The following is a 16,243-nucleotide window of genomic DNA, read 5'->3' on the forward strand; positions in this document are numbered from 1 at the left end:
GAGGTCACTGAAACCATTTTTTTGTGAGGTACCTAAATGCAGCTGTTAATCCTGTTAAAATACTCTTCACTTTTGAACCTGTTTCTGTACCAAAAATAAAGCATACTGGGGAGAATTTATTTATTTATTTGTTACATTTGTACCCCACATTTTCCCACCTATTTGCAGGCGCAGTGTGGCTTACATAGTGCCATGAGGCGATAGCCACCTACGGTGAAGAAACAAATATAGAGTGAAGTTATTTACAATGAAATATATATGAACAGACACATCAGGGAATCATAGAGAGGGAGGTTATATAATAATCATAAAGTTCAATACCAGTTTGGATATCTTTGTGTTGCTGGATTTAGGTAGTTAAGTTGGGTCAGTGGGATATGCACCCAGTAAATGGCACCCAAATTTAGGCACTGGAAAGATCTGTGCTATACTAGTATTCTGCAAAGGGATTTTGCATCTGACTTGGGGTGTGAGAATTTATGTGTGCTGGAAACCTGGTGTAAATGCTGGTGAACATAAAAATAATACCTAGGAGTACACTAACTTATAAGTACATAAGTAGTGCCATACTGGGACAGACCAAAAGTCCATCAAGCCCAGCATCCTGTTTCCAACAGTGGCCAATCCAGATCGCAAATACCTGGCAAGATCCCTCAAAAGTACAAAACAGTTTATGCTGCTTATCCCAGAAATAAGCAGTGGATTTTCCCAAGTCCATTTTAATAATGGTCTATGGACCTTTCCTTTAGGAAGCCGTCCAAACCTTTTTAAAACCCTACTAAGCTAACCGCCTTTACCACATTCTCTGGCAACGAATTCCTGATCTATCCTTGCCCCTCCCATAGCCACGCACCCTTTTGAGTTTCATGCCATAAAAATTAGGCACTCATGCTAGAGGATAGGGTGCAGGGGAGATTCATGTGTAAATTTTTATTTATTTGTTACATTTGTATCCCACATTTTCCCACCTATTTGTAGGCTCAATGTGGCTTACATAGTACCAGAGAGGCCTTTGCAGGCTTCGGTGTGAACAAGTACAGGGTGATGTAAGATCAAGTTCATGTGGCACAGCCACATTAGGGAATCGGAGAACGGAAGAGTTGTGTTATGTCCATTACGTGCTTTAGTTTGGTTGTGTTGCAGAGATTAGGCATTTAAGTTGGATCGGTAGGGTATGCCTTTTTAAACAGGTTGGTTTTTAGTGATTTCCGGAAGTTTAGGTGGTCGTGCGTCGTTTTCAAGGCTTTTGGTAATGCGTTCCACAATTGTGTGCTTATGTAGGAAAAACTAGATGCGTAAGTTGTTTTGTATTTAAGTCCTTTGCAGCTTGGGTAGTGCAGATTTAGATAAGATCGTGTTGATTCGGATGTATTTCTAATTGGTTAAGTCGATCAAGTCTGTCATGTAACTCGGGGCTTCTCCGTAGATGATTTTGTGAACCAGGGTGCAGATTTTGAAGGCGATGGATGCATTCTTTAATTGGGAGCCAGTGTAGTTTTTCGCGGAGGGGTTTTGCGCTGCAGATTAATACCAATTATTGACAATGGCTCATTAACTAAATAGCTTGCACATGGATCCGGGATCCATGCCCAACTTTGGGAGACCTATATAGAATCCGGGGGCTATGATAGTCGGTGACATTTCTAGAGAAAAGTATTTGAGGGTAAGGGGGTAAGATAGGTATGGAAGGGGATAAATCAAAGTGATGTTTTCATACATCAACTCCTGGATTCTATACATTTTGCTAAAAACTTTTTGGTGCACACCCAAGATTTGCATGCAACTGAATTCGCTAATGAGCCCTTAGCTAGAAATTGGATGCTAGCAACCAATATTGCAGTTAATTGGCTTTGATTGACAGTTGTGTGTGCATCTTGCTGCATACTATTCTATAGAGATCCATGCACAACTTCTATAGCGTGTATCTGAAAGGGGGCATGGCCGTGGGGGCGTATCGGAGGTGCTCCCAAATGTTGCATGCAGAATTATAGAAATTAGGTCAAGCCATGCCTAAGGGGCCCTTTACTAAGCAGCGGTAAGCCCACCGTGGCCTTACGGCACACCAGAGCTACCGCTGGCTCCCCCCGTAATGGTTGTGTGGTCAGTGTTTCACCTTCTGCACGGCCATTTCTTTTCCTAAAAAAACAAAAGGCAGCTTTTTACCCACTGCAGTTAAAAGGGGCCTCAGCATGCATCAAAAACATGCAGTAATGCTAGCGCAGACCTCCTTTTACTGCAGCTTAGTAAAAGAGCCTCTAATTTAGGTGCCGACATTTATACCTGCTTTTTAGCAGGTGTAAATTCCGTACCCAACAATTAGATGTTCATCCCTGCCTAAGCTCAATTCTATAAAGCTCGCACCTTTTATAGAACCATGCTTAGTGCTGTTTTGGGGGGGGGGGGGGGCACAGAATTTTGAGTGCCATCCCATGCCTAATCCTGCATCCTGGCCCTCTGCCTTTAAATTGGATATAAAAGACCCTCAGGAAAAAGTTCTAAGCGCCTTTTGTGTAATAAAGGGAAAGGGAAATGGGACTTGATATACCACCTTTCTGTGGTACTTTGCAACTACGTTCAAAGTGGTTTGCATATATACCGGTACTTATTTTGTACTTGGGGCAATAGAGGGTTAAGTGACTTGCCCACAGTCACAAGGAGCTGCACTAACCACTAGGCTACTCCTCCACTCCAAAGAAAATCCCTGCTAGTTTTCAGCCACCTAATAAAACTACATTTAAAATTTGTATTTGATAGCATCATTCACCTAATTCTTCTATATGGAACTAAAGTTTGGAGCCTATGCAGCATGGAACAAAAGCTCTACATAAGCTCTGCACCTCTTGTTCTGTAAACCACAACTGCATCCACAGAGATTCCCCTAACAACGAAGAGCAAAACTGGAACATTTAATTTTACAATGCAGCATACAAATAAAGAGGAAGCAGGAACAAAATCAAACAATGTGTGGAGAGATGTAACCTCTGTCCATATATCTTGCTTAGGTTATTTTATTTGTAAGATTACTGGGATTAAGGTTGAGGATTATTTTAGTTGTGAAGCATTTGGAATAAGTATTCTGCTGTGTGGCTTTGTAAAAAAAGGGGGGGAGGAGCAGAATCAAAGTTTTAAATTAAATGGATAAAAAGATGAAAAGGAAATGTTAATGGAACAGACAGATAGTATAGAATATGTGAGGAAAAAAAGATAGGGAGCAAAGAAACTGGAAATGGAAATGAATTAGGGAGACAAGCAGATCTCAAGATAATATATTTATAAGACAGAGGACATTTAAAATTAGTTATCAAGGAGGTTCTGTTCCTTATTTCTTTCGAAAAGGTTAGCAAGTTAGGACAAGAAAAACACACATGTTCTAGTTTACCCAAATCTTTATTGCGGGACCAACATAAATTAAATTACTATAATACACAATTGGAAAAAAATCATAAATGTATTTGTTTTCAGTTTTGGTGGTTCTGTATTTGCAATACTGTTAAATATGAAACAATTCTTGCTGAATGTGAAAATAATTTAGGGCTTCTTTTACAAAGTTGCGCTAGTGATTCCTGCGCAGCAAATGAGAGGAGGCCCATTCAGTTCCTTCCTCTCATTTGCCACGTGGTAATCGCTAGCGCGGCTTTGTAAAAGAAACCCTTGGGTCGCTGTAAGAAAGTCTGTGATACCTCTTGAGAATGTTTGATGCTTCTGTGTTAATAACGTTCAATGCCTGTATTAACACGCACCGTTTTAACACCTGTTATTTTTTATTAACGATGGTTCTGATACTCAGTTCATATAAGATCTGTCCTGAACAGTGTTTTGTTTTATCTTGGTTTGCATTTTGTAAAATTTTCAATAATTGACTGAACGTAAAAGAAAAAATAGAATTGGGACCCTAGAAATGAATGTAAGAGAAGACTAGTCTTTGGGAGCTGAGAGCAGATAGGTGCAGTGGTTCCTGTATTCCTAACAGTGTTTTGATTGCAGCTTTAGCAAGCAGGCCCGGAGGTTGAGTGGAGGTACGGACAGCCTTCTACGTTACCTGCCGGTACTGTGATCACATTCAGACCTCTTGGGCTGGCACTTTGTGAAATTAAATCAGCAGTAGAGAACATGGGCCTTTCAAGTTTTGAATGTGCTTGTAATATTGGCAAAACAATGAAAAAAACACAACTGGGCCTTCAAGACCGAGACAACAGGAGTCCTTTATTTCAGTCAGACCCGACATGGGCCGTGTTTCAGCATAGGTAATGCCTGCCTCAGGGGTCCAAGTAAAATGTCAAGTACATAAAAAGGAAACAATAAAAACAGGTTCCTAGCCTGACTCCCAGAGAAGAAAACAGTCATAAGCTTGTGTTTAAACATTTTACTTGGACCCCTGTTGTCTCGGTCTTGAAGGCCCAGTTGTGCTTTTTTTCATTGTTTTGCTATTTGTTTATACTGCTTTACCCCTCTCTTTTGTTTCTCTTGGCACCGTTTCAGAGAACGCATAGCAGTGGGGAGCAGAGGGACAGGATCCTACTGTTCATCCCGCTATTGGCTATGAATCTCCAAGGCTGATGTAGCTCAAGGATCCCCATGAATTAGGCTGCTCCACTCAGCAGCCAGCGTGTTCTCTCGCTGTGATGACAAAGGGGAACAAACAAGATTTTTTGGGGGTGGGGGGCAACTACCACCCCTTTGCTTCCTAGTGGTGATACCAGGGGCGTAGCCAGTCTTTGGCGGGAGGGGGGCCAGAGCCCGAGGTGAGGGGGAACATTTTAGCCCTCTGCCCACCATTACTGACCCCCCCCCCCCCGCTATTGCTGACTCCCCCTCCGAACTTTAACAACCCCTACCGACGACCCTCTCAACCCCCTCTCCCACCGCCAACCCTCCCCTGCCGTCTCCGTGGGCTACCTTTGCTGGCGGGGAACCCCAATCCCCGCCAACCAAGGAGGTCCTCTTCTTCCTCCGAAGGCTTCGTTATGCAAGGCTTCGTTCTGTTTCTGTGAGTCTGACGTCGTGCAGGACGTCAGAAACAGAACGACGCCTTCGGAGTAAGAAGAGGACCTCCTCGGCTGGCGGGGATTGGGGTCGGCGGCGGGAAGGGGGTCGAGAAGGTCATCGGCAGGGGGTCCAGGGCCAAATCTACAGGGGCCCAGGCCCCCCTGGCCCCACATAGCTATGCCACTGGGTGATACCACTGACACCAGTGGTGACTTGGGCATTAATTTTTCAAATTGAGAAAAAGAGTATTTGCTCTTTAAGGGACCCTTTTACTAAGCTGAGTAAGCATCTGCGCGGGCCGAACGTGCGCCAAAATGGAGTTACTACCCGGCTACCATGTGGCTCTTGCAGTAATTTCATTTTTGGCACGCGTCCGATTCGCGCATCTGAAAATTATTTTCGGAAGCATGTATCGGACGTGTGCCAAGTGGCATTTGGTTCACATAGGTTCATTACCGTCTGCTTACCGCGTGAGACTTTACCACTAGGTCAGTGGCTGGCGGTATGGTCTCAGACCCAAAATGGACATGCGACAATATTCATTTTGCCGCACGTCCATTTTCATCAAAAAATTTTAAAAGGCATTTTTTGTAGGTGTGCTGAAAAATAATTCTACCTACACACCCAACACATGCGTCCACACTACCACAGGCCATTTTTCAGCGCACCTTAGTAAAAAGGACCCCTAAATGTTGATCAGAAATCCATATCAGATCCTAAACGGATAAAGTTTGGAGGCAAATCTGCAAATGGAGAGAGTGTGGATGTAAGCAGTCAGAATTACCATATGTTCTACTGGGTTTCAGATGGAGCACAAAACATGGATTTTAAATCCACAGTAATGGACTAAGAATCACTCTGTAATGGATATATGATTCTACTTGTTCTTCAGTTGGGTCCTGTGGCTGGAAAAACCTTCAGGGAAGATCTTTGCAAAATACCAATACATCACTTTCTGGGCTGAGAAGTTTCATCCTGACACAGTAGGAGACTCCTAGGCACGCCTACGATACCCAGGGTTTCTTGGCCCATTCCCATATAATAAATTAGTTCTAGCATACTCATGACAGGTCAAGTAGCTCCTCAAATATATTCCTGCTATTTACGGAGCAGACACTGAGTTCTGAAGTTTGGGTAATAATCCCCCAGCAACAGAATAAAAGGAGGCTTGTTTCACTAGAACTGATACCTTTGCAATTTAGCCCTGTATTGTACTGGTAGCCAGTGAAGTTTTTGCAAAAATGGTATGATATGGTCACGTCGCTTGCAACCTTCTATAATTATTGGGGTTGTTCCCAGTATCTTCCCTTATAGAAAAAAAACTTCCCCATGTGATATGTATATGAACAGCGTCAATGCCCATTCCCCATCTGTTTCCCACCCCAGGCCAGGGTACAGAATTAGTGTTTGTATTAGCGCACGGTAACATGAATTAGCACACAGTAACCATTAACTGCTTACAGCACATTAATATAAGGGCCCTTAAGTCTAACTACAGAGATGCTAAATTACTCAGGGGTCCTTTTTCTAAGTTGTGCTGAAAAATGGCCTGCGATAGTGTAGGCGCATGTTTTGGCCCGCGCAGAATCATTTTTCAGCACACCTGTAAAAAATGCCTTTTTTGGTGGCTGAAAATGGACGTGCGGCAAAATGAAAATTGTCTCGCATCCGTTTTGGGTCTCACGCGTTAACAGGGCAGTAATGGTCAATGCGCGTTCAAATGCCGATTACCACCTGGTGGACATGCGTAAAAAATGAAATTACCGCCCGGGCCACGCAGTAGCCAGGCAGTAACTTGGAATTGACGCGTGTTGGGTGCACGTAGGTGCTTACGCAGCTTAGTAAAAGGGCCCCTCAGTTTCAGGCTTGAGATTTTGGGATAGTCCTGGATTTCTGACATCTCATCCTGATGCACTATGGCACTTACAGCACTGATTTCAATGGACAAGATCAGGCACTACAAATCCCACAATGCTTTGGAATGTAAGTTCAAAACCAGAGCTGGCTAAAAATCTCCAGCTTGGAACTGGGTAGCTTAGCTTCTTTGTAACTATGTGATTTTTCTTGATTATCAACATTCCTTTAATTCTAGGTCTTTGTTCATGCATGTTCTTTCCTTCTGCAGTAGGAATTTGACAGGGCAATTAGTAATATTTATTGAATTAGATTTTCTTTAGGAGTTGCTCATATTTGAGCCTCTTCAGTAGGACTGTTGCATGACAAGAACCAATATTCACCAGGTATCTGAAGAGGGCATGTCAAGTAAGAGGAATCTGAATGAGCAACATAAGTACATAAGTAGTGCCATACTGGGACAGACCAAAGGTCCATCAAGCCCAGCATCCTGTTTCCAACAGTGGCCAATCCAGGTCACAAATACCTGGCAAGATCCCCAAAAAGCACTGCTTTTATACTGCTTATCCCAGAAAGAAGCAGTGGATTTTCCCCAAGTCCATTTTAATAATGGTCTATGAACTTTTTGTTTAGAAAGCCATCCAAACCTTTTTAAAACCCCGTTAATCTAACCACCTACCACATTCTCTGGCAATGAATTCCAGAGTTTAATTGCACGTTGAGTGAAGAAAGCTTTCTCCAATTCATTTTAAATTTACTACTACTTTGTAGGTTCACTGCATGCCCCCTAGTCCTAGTAATTTGGTGAAGAGTAAACAGATGCTTCACATCTACACGCTCATGTTTTTCAAAATTCTTTTAAAGTGATATTGGTTAAACCTGAGTTTTAAACTCTACTTATTAAGGAGCCCTTTTACTAAGCCGTGTAGGTGCTTATGTGCACTCAATGCATGCCAGTTCGGAATTACCGCCCAGCTACTGAGTGGCCCGGGTGGTAATTTCATTTTTTACGTGCGCCCACAACGTGTCCCGGAAAATTTCTGGCACGCGGCATTAACCGGAAAGTATCGGCATTGTACGCGCACTGATGATTACTGCCTGGTTAACATGTGAGACCTTACCGCTAAGCCAGTGGGTGGCAGTAAGATCTCAGGCCCAAAATGGACATGCAGCAATTTTCATTTTGCCGCACGTCCATTTTTGGCCCCCACAAAGGGGCCTTTTTTGCAGGCATGCTGAAAAAGGGACCTGTGCGCGTCCAATACACGTGTCTAAAACAGCGCAGGCAGTTTTTCAGCGCACCTTAGTAATATGACCCCTAAGCTTTTAAGTAAGTTATATAACAGTCATAAATTCAACACCCCTTCCCGTGCACTCCGCTCCATGAATAAATCCTTCTTATCTGTTCCCTTCTCCAATACTGCCAACTCCAGACTTCGCGCCTTCTGTCTCGCTGCACCCTACGCCTGGAATAAACTTCCTGAGCTCCTACGTCTTGCCCCATCCTTGGCCACCTTTAAATCTAGACTGAAAGCCCACCTCTTTAACATTGCTTTTGACTCGTAACCACTTGTAACCACTCGCCTCCACCTACCCTCCTCTCTTCCTTCCCGTCCACATTAATTGATTTGATTTGCTTACTTTATTTATTTTTTGTCTATTAGATTGTAAGCTCTTTGAGCAGGGACTGTCTTTCTTCTATGTTTGTGCAGCGCTGCGTATGCCTTGTAGCGCTATAGAAATGCTAAATAGTAGTAGTAGTAGTAGTGTAACCTCCAAGGGTAAAAAATATGGTTATATTAAAAAAAAGAGAGAAGTAAATGATGAGAGATCATTAACCTTGTAGGTATTGTCAAATATAAGAGAGAAATCCAATACAACAATTAGTAAAGAAAATCATTCCCAAATGTAGCCCAACATATTATTATGAATCAAAATGAATGACGGTTGCACTTCAAACTGATCTTAATACAATACAAAGAGCTTCAGAATTGGCATCATAGGGAATAAAAGAACTCCATTAAAGATAGGAAAGATTACACTCATTCAGGGGCCCTTTTACTAAAGGGTTGCTGCGTGGCACCCCGGAACTGCTGCCAGCCCAACGCAGGTGCAGGTGGTAGTTCTTCCCCAGCGCGCACCATTTCCAGTGCTAGCAGAAACATTTTACAAATATTTCCGCAGGGGGTTAACTGCTGGGTTAGTGTCAATGGGTGGCGGTAAGTACTTCCTCCCGAAATGGGCCCGCGGCAAGTGCGAACTTACCGCATGGCCATTTCCTTTTTTTGGTCTTTTACCTGCTGTGGTAGAAGGGTCCGTGGTGCGTGGCAAAAACGGCTGCCGCCACTGCTAGCCTAGGGCCCCTTTTACCACAGCTTAGAAAAAGGGCCCCTCAAAGAACTATCCCTGAAATTCTTTAAATGGTGCTTAAAATTGCACATGCAAATCTGGGCAAATACTCAATTTTGCACACACAATTTAATTGAATAACGAGCCAGTTAGAGCCGTTAATGGGGTGCTAATCAGTTATCAGCACCAATTGGCATTAATTGAAGTGCACGCAGGCATTTTTAGTCATGGAGATCCACATGTACATTTTAGCTACAGCTCCAAAAAGAGTGTGCAGCCGTGGGAGGGTCATGGGCAGATTAGGGGTGTTCCTACAATTTATGCGCGCTGTTACAGAATAAGGGGGATCCGTGCCTAATTTTGATGCGAGGATTTACACCAGGGTTTACTTAGCGTAAATCCTTGTGTCTAAAGTTAGACACTAATCCGGGATTCTATATAGTGCAACCGGAGTTATGTGCGCAAATCAGGTCATATTCTGATTTGCATGCGCAACTTAATTATCTTTACAAGCCAATCAGCGACAATAATTGCCACTTCACAGGCAGTTATTGACACTAATTGGCATTAGTTAGAATGTACATACGTATTCTGTAAAATTCTGCACATAAATTCTAAGACACGGAACTGAAAAGGGGGTGTGACCATGGGCATGGAATGTACGGGGTGTGCTCCACGCCTAACTTAGTTGCCTGTATTTACTTGGTGTAAATACATGTGATGAAATTTTGTCACTTGGATGGGGGCGCTAGGCATATTATTATATAAACTACACCTAACTTTAGGCATGGTTTATAGAATACGTCTAGGTGTAATTTTTTCAACGTTTTTTTTCTGGTGCCATATGTAGAATCTAGTCCTAAGCGTGTTATTTAAACTGCCAAACTTTCAGTACTGTTTATAGAATAGTGCTTAGAGTGTTATTTTTTGACACTATTTATAGAAGTTGGACATTTACGTGTAGACTTGGTGGCTCTGGGAGACCATACAGACAGTGCAGAGCACATTTAAGTAGGTGGGAGGTTGAAAACAAGCTGAAAATAGTAGGACTTTAGTAATGGCTTAAATTTGGGTAGAGAGAATTCAGCATAATAGCGGAAAATAAAAACATGCCTATATTTTACGAGTGGTCACTTACACCAGCCATAAAGTTGAGGTAAATGCTCTTGCATAGATTGTACTCATGTTCTGTAAGAACAAAAGCGTTGCCATACTGGGACAGACCGGAAGGTCCATCAAGCCCAGTATCCTGTTTCCTAACAGTGGCCAATCCAGGTCACAAGTACCAGGCAAGATCCCAGAACAGTAAAACAGATTTTATACTGCATATCCTAGAATATGCAGTGGATTTTCCCAAGTTCATCATAATAATGGCTTATGGACTTTTCTTTTAGGAAATTATTCAAATCTTTTTAAAACCCTGCTAAGCTAACTGCTTTTACCACATTCTCTTGCAACAAATTCCAGAGTTTAATTACTTTCTGTGTGAAAAAATATTTTCTCTGATTTGTTTTAAATGTACTACTTAGTAGCTTATTTGTGTGCCCCCTAGTCTTAGTATTTTATCATGAGTACACATAAATGTGTGCCCCGTCCATTCTCCAACCACTTGTCTGCGGGGGGGGGGGGGGGGGGGGGGGCGGTACCCGATCCCCTGCGGGGGGGGCGCCCCACCCGATCCCTTGCAGGGGGGCGCCACGGCAAGGCCCTGGGTCTACAGTTGTATGTAGGGCAAGGTTAGGGAACAGACAATCCTGACACATGCCTATGACCCAAAGGTTTGGGGAAGGGGGAGGTATGGTTAGATAATGTTATCTGCTGCTGCATTAACCCATATAGGACTTGAGGTGGCACATGCAATGGCACCTCCCCTCTCTTTGGAGTCATTAGGCTGTTGTCTGAGAAGGTGACATCATTAACCTGTGCTGCTGCAGTTGTCCCTCCTCCCCCACCCTCATCCTGCTGTGTTCAATTTCCTATTGGCTGCTGAGGTCTTCAACCCCTGAAGCAAACTCATAGCACCTGAAAGTGCAAGAAACAGTGAACAGACAAATAAATGTTGAGAGTGAGGCTGGGGAGAGTGCTTCCTAGGGTCGGGGGGGGGGGGGGAAATGAGGGGGTAGGAGGGGGTAGGAGGCTGGCTGTTTATGGGTGAAGAGGTGAGCACATGATGAGTTCTAGGGGAGGAGGCAGGGGCGTAGCCAGACTTCGGTGTGAGGGGGCACATTTTAACCCCCCCCCCCCCCCGGTGCCACCAACCCCCCCACCATTTTTGACCTCCTCGCTGCCACCACCACCTTTGACCCCCCCAGCGCTAACCCTTTCGACCCCCTCTTCCCGCCGCTGCCAGCCATCCCCTGCCGCCGCCGTTGGGTACCTTTGCTGGTGGGGGTCCTCAACCCCTGCCAGCCGAAGACCTCTTCTCCGGCGCGGCTGCGTTGCATGGGCAGGTTTCTATTTCTGTGAGTCTGACGTGATCAGCAACGCGGCCGTGCCGGAGAAGAGGACTTCGGCTGGCGGGGGTTGGGGACCCCCGCCAGCAAAGGTACCCTACGGTGGAGGTGGTGGGGGAGGGTTGGCGGCGAGAGGAGGGGTTGGCAGCGTGGGGGCCAGGGCCAAATCTACGGGGGCCCATGTCCCCGTGGCCCCACGTAGCTACGCCCCTGGGAGGAGGGGGTGCTGGAATTGCAGATGAAGAGTGCTTACTCAGCTCTGAAGGTATTTTTAAAACCCCTATGACCTAATTAGATGGAGAGCTAATGTGGGGTTTTAAAATTGTATTTGAATTACAGGATGATGAAGGGCCCAATGTTCTTGTTTGCCTAGGACCCATCAAGGAGTTAATAGTACCTTGGATCTACACTGTGTGCTTAGTTGTCTCTCCAAGGCAGTGCTTCTCAACTCTCTCCTGGAGGCACACACACCTTGCCAGTCAGGTTGTCAGCATTTTCATAATGAATTGCATGAACTACATCTGTATACAATAGATCGCCAATATATGCAAATGTATTTGATGCATATTCATTGTGGTGAACCTGAAAACCTGACTGGCTGGTTGTACCTCCATGAGGGGGTTGAGAAGAGCTGCTCTAAGCAGTAACAAAACAGGAGAGAAGCTGAAACAAAGCAGTAAAGCCCTTGTGGACCTTCTCAGGTAAGAAGAGTCTGCAACTATCTTGCTTCTCTGGAGGTTTTTTTCACACGGCTGATTCTGTAGTGTGAAAACCGCACGCAACTTCTTTCTCTAGATTTTCTGGCTCATTTCATAGAGGGGAATTTAAGTGCTAGAAAAGATAATGTTGGCTATAGGTCAGTGGAATGGGATAGGTGGGGCCGCTAAGAGGGGGCAGGGGTGCAAAATTCCCAAGGCCCGGGTTTCCAAGGTGGGGCCCGGTGCCGGGGTGTTTCTCTCTCCTGCTCTGGATGGGACCTGGAGGAGCACCTCCAGCGCTGCTCTTCTGCCCAGCTGAGCGGATGCTTTTCCTCTCAGGCGCGCATGCTTGGTTTTGAAACCGAGCATGCCCTGAGAGGAAAAGCAGCCGCTGGGGCAGGCAATCAGCAGAAGAGCAGCGCTGGAGGAAGACGTCTTCTGCTGGCGGGCCCTCGGGATCCCTGCCAGCCAACAAGGTATTTCAATTGGGCAGCGATCTGGGGGGGGGGGGGGGCAGCAGTGACAATTGGGGGGCAGCCGTGATCTAGCAGGGGGCAGCAGACGTGATCCAGGGGGCGGCAACCCTGCCCCGGGCCCGGTTCAGTCTCTCGGTGGCCCTGGTGATAGGCCACTGGAATAATGGCCCGACCAGCAAAACGTTGGTCTACACAGAATCAGCAATCAGGGCGTTTGGGGACCAGGGCCAGAGGTTGGATTGTTTGAGCCTCCTAAACCGAAAAGAGTGTTCCATTATCTTTTAATATTGAAGAATTTGATTGGTAGATTTGATTTTTTGCACGATGTGAACCTTCCCCTCTGTGTAGATGGAAAGTGCTGTTGCTCTCTGTTCTGGTCTCTTTAGTTGAGAACATAGATTCGCTTTTGGACTGGACAGTATTTCTTTTACCAGTTGTCATGGGCAAGAAGAGCTATGCAACAAATGCATTTCTCACATCTGTATGCATGTGAGAAATGAGCTTGTAGAGAACTGGATTAGAGCCCTATAACTTGATGAGCAGGTACAAGATTTTCAGCTCCTCATTAAACGCTGCCATTCACTATCCTATTCACGTGAAGGATGGGTGCATTCAACCACTCCTCGCAGACGCAAAAAGAGGAATAGAGAAACACACCCTTTGGTTTCATGAAGAAACATTTAGTGACTCAAGAGTTTATTTAAAATTGAACACCCATGATTGCCTGTGGATTTGAGATTGCTTTTAAAGTATTGAGACAGAGGCTTGATTGGGCGGATACTGTAAATCATTTGGGATTCGCTCTCTGTAATAAGGTTGTGTCGCAGTGACTAAAAATTTTTCCTTTTTCAAAAACAGGAGTTTGTGAAAGCTTCGTTTGAAATACTGTATCAGTTTGCTGCATTTTTAAAAATAGTGTGCAATCACATATTGAGGATACATTCTTACAGGCACACCTTTTGTAATATATATTTTTCTTTTACTAAAGCTGACTGAATTATTATGTTTGTTATGTTGGTTTATAAAAGCTGCACATGTGCACAGTAGGTAAGGTAGAATCCTTGATGCAGTGAAGGTAGAACAGTTGTGCACACAAATCAGTAGAATAATAGCGTAAGTGTGGGTGGTGTGAACTTTACAGGTAGGCGTATTCATAGACAAGGGTGGGGCATGGGCAGGACTTAAACTTATGCACATAACATATAGACGTGGAAAACAAACCAGCAGATCAGTATAATATCCAAAAAACTTTATTGAAGATACTGTATGTGAGACAATTGCCCGACACAGGCCGTGTTTCGCCCAACAATAGGTCTGCGTCAGAGGCTACAATGAACAACAAGCATATCAAATTATAAAACATAGAGAATTCTAAATAAATAATAATAATAATATATACAGTGGTGGAAATAAGTATTTGATCCCTTGCTGATTTTGTAAGTTTGCCCACTGACAAAGACATGAGCAGCCCATAATTGAAGGGTAGGTTATTGGTAACAGTGAGAGATAGCACATCACAAATTAAATCCGGAAAATCACATTGTGGAAAGTATATGAATTTATTTGCATTCTGCAGAGGGAAATAAGTATTTAATCCCTCTGGCAAACAAGACCTAATACTTGGTGGCAAAACCCTTGTTGGCAAGCACAGCGGTCAGATGTCTTCTGTAGTTGATGATGAGGTTTGCACACGTCAGGAGGAATTTTGGTCCACTCCTCTTTGCAGATCATCTCTAAATCATTAAGAGTTCTGGGCTGTCGCTTGGCAACTCGCAGCTTCAGCTCCCTCCATAAGTTTTCAATGGGATTAAGGTCTGGTGACTGGCTAGGCCACTCCATGACCCTAATGTGCTTCTTCCTGAGCCACTCCTTTGTTGCCTTGGCTGTATGTTTTGGGTCATTGTCGTGCTGGAAGACCCAGCCACGACCCATTTTTAAGGCCCTGGCGGAGGGAAGGAGGTTGTCACTCAGAATTGTACGGTACATGGCCCCATCCATTCTCCCATTGATGCGGTGAAGTAGTCCTGTGCCCTTAGCAGAGAAACACCCCCAAAACATAACATTTCCACCTCCATGCTTGACAGTGGGGACGGTGTTCTTTGGGTCATAGGCAGCATTTCTCTTCCTCCAAACACGGCGAGTTGAGTTCATGCCAAAGAGCTCAATTTTTGTCTCATCTGACCACAGCACCTTCTCCCAATCACTCTCGGCATCATCCAGGTGTTCACTGGCAAACTTCAGACGGGCCGTCACATGTGCCTTCCGGAGCAGGGGGACCTTGCGGGCACTGCAGGATTGCAATCCGTTATGTCGTAATGTGTTACCAATGGTTTTCGTGGTGACAGTGGTCCCAGCTGCCTTGAGATCATTGACAAGTTCCCCCCTTGTAGTTGTAGGCTGATTTCTAACCTTCCTCATGATCAAGGATACCCCCACGAGGTGAGATTTTGCGTGGAGCCCCAGATCTTTGTCGATTGACAGTCATTTTGTACTTCTTCCATTTTCTTACTATGGCACCAACAGTTGTCTCCTTCTCGCCCAGCGTCTTACTGATGGTTTTGTAGCCCATTCCAGCCTTGTGCAGGTGTATGATCTTGTCCCTGACATCCTTAGACAGCTCCTTGCTCTTGGCCATTTTGTAGAGGTTAGAGTCTGACTGATTCACTGAGTCTGTGGACAGGTGTCTTTCATACAGGTGACCATTGCCGACAGCTGTCTGTCATGCAGGTAACGAGTTGATTTGGAGCATCTACCTGGTCTGTAGGGGCCAGATCTCTTACTGGTTGGTGGGGGATCAAATACTTATTTCCCTCTGCAGAATGCAAATAAATTCATATACTTTCCACAATGTGATTTTCCGGATTTAATTTGTGATGTGCTATCTCTCACTGTTACCAATAACCTACCCTTCAATTATGGGCTGCTCATGTCTTTGTCAGTGGGCAAACTTACAAATTCAGCAAGGGATCAAATACTTATTTCCACCACTGTATATGTATCACTGTAAAATATATAAAATATCAATATGAATACTAATGTACATGTAAAACATAGACATGAATTAAAAACATAGAGAGTCTATTTTGTTTTAAAATAAACATACAGAATTACAATAAACATTAATTATTTAAAAGTATAACATAGAGATGCACATAGATATGTATGAAATATATAAATAAATATATAAAAAATATCAAAAACCTCTACATTAAACATTGTCGACACATATTACATATATATTATAAAATACCAGCAAAGAAAGGGCACAGGCGCAAACAAAGATATAGTTTATAAAATGAATTATCCAACCACTAAGAAACATAGAATTAGAATTGAGGACACTAATCTGTATCTTTCTTAAATAAGAGCGGCTGAAAGAAGAGGAACAAATATAAAAAATATAAAAATATATTAAAAATGCATGATT

General features: G+C 44.0%; 1 protein-coding gene across 2 annotated transcripts in view; it reads left to right on the forward strand.

Moving 5' to 3' along the window:
• EMP2 (epithelial membrane protein 2) overlaps positions 1–16,243 on the forward strand; it is an 86,983-nt gene that overhangs the window by 46,255 nt on the left and 24,485 nt on the right. Inside the window, exon 1 of one of the 2 annotated variants that reach the window (XM_030212918.1) lies at positions 12,252–12,343. The exons of the other annotated variant lie outside the window; for it this stretch is intronic. The gene's annotated coding sequence lies outside the window, so the exon portion shown is untranslated. Of the gene's footprint in view, positions 1–12,251; positions 12,344–16,243 lie in introns of those variants that run through there. 2 annotated transcript variants of the gene reach the window in all.

This window comes from Microcaecilia unicolor, chromosome 8, assembly GCF_901765095.1.
Source record: "Microcaecilia unicolor chromosome 8, aMicUni1.1, whole genome shotgun sequence".
In the NCBI taxonomy this organism is placed as follows: domain Eukaryota; kingdom Metazoa; phylum Chordata; class Amphibia; order Gymnophiona; family Siphonopidae; genus Microcaecilia; species Microcaecilia unicolor.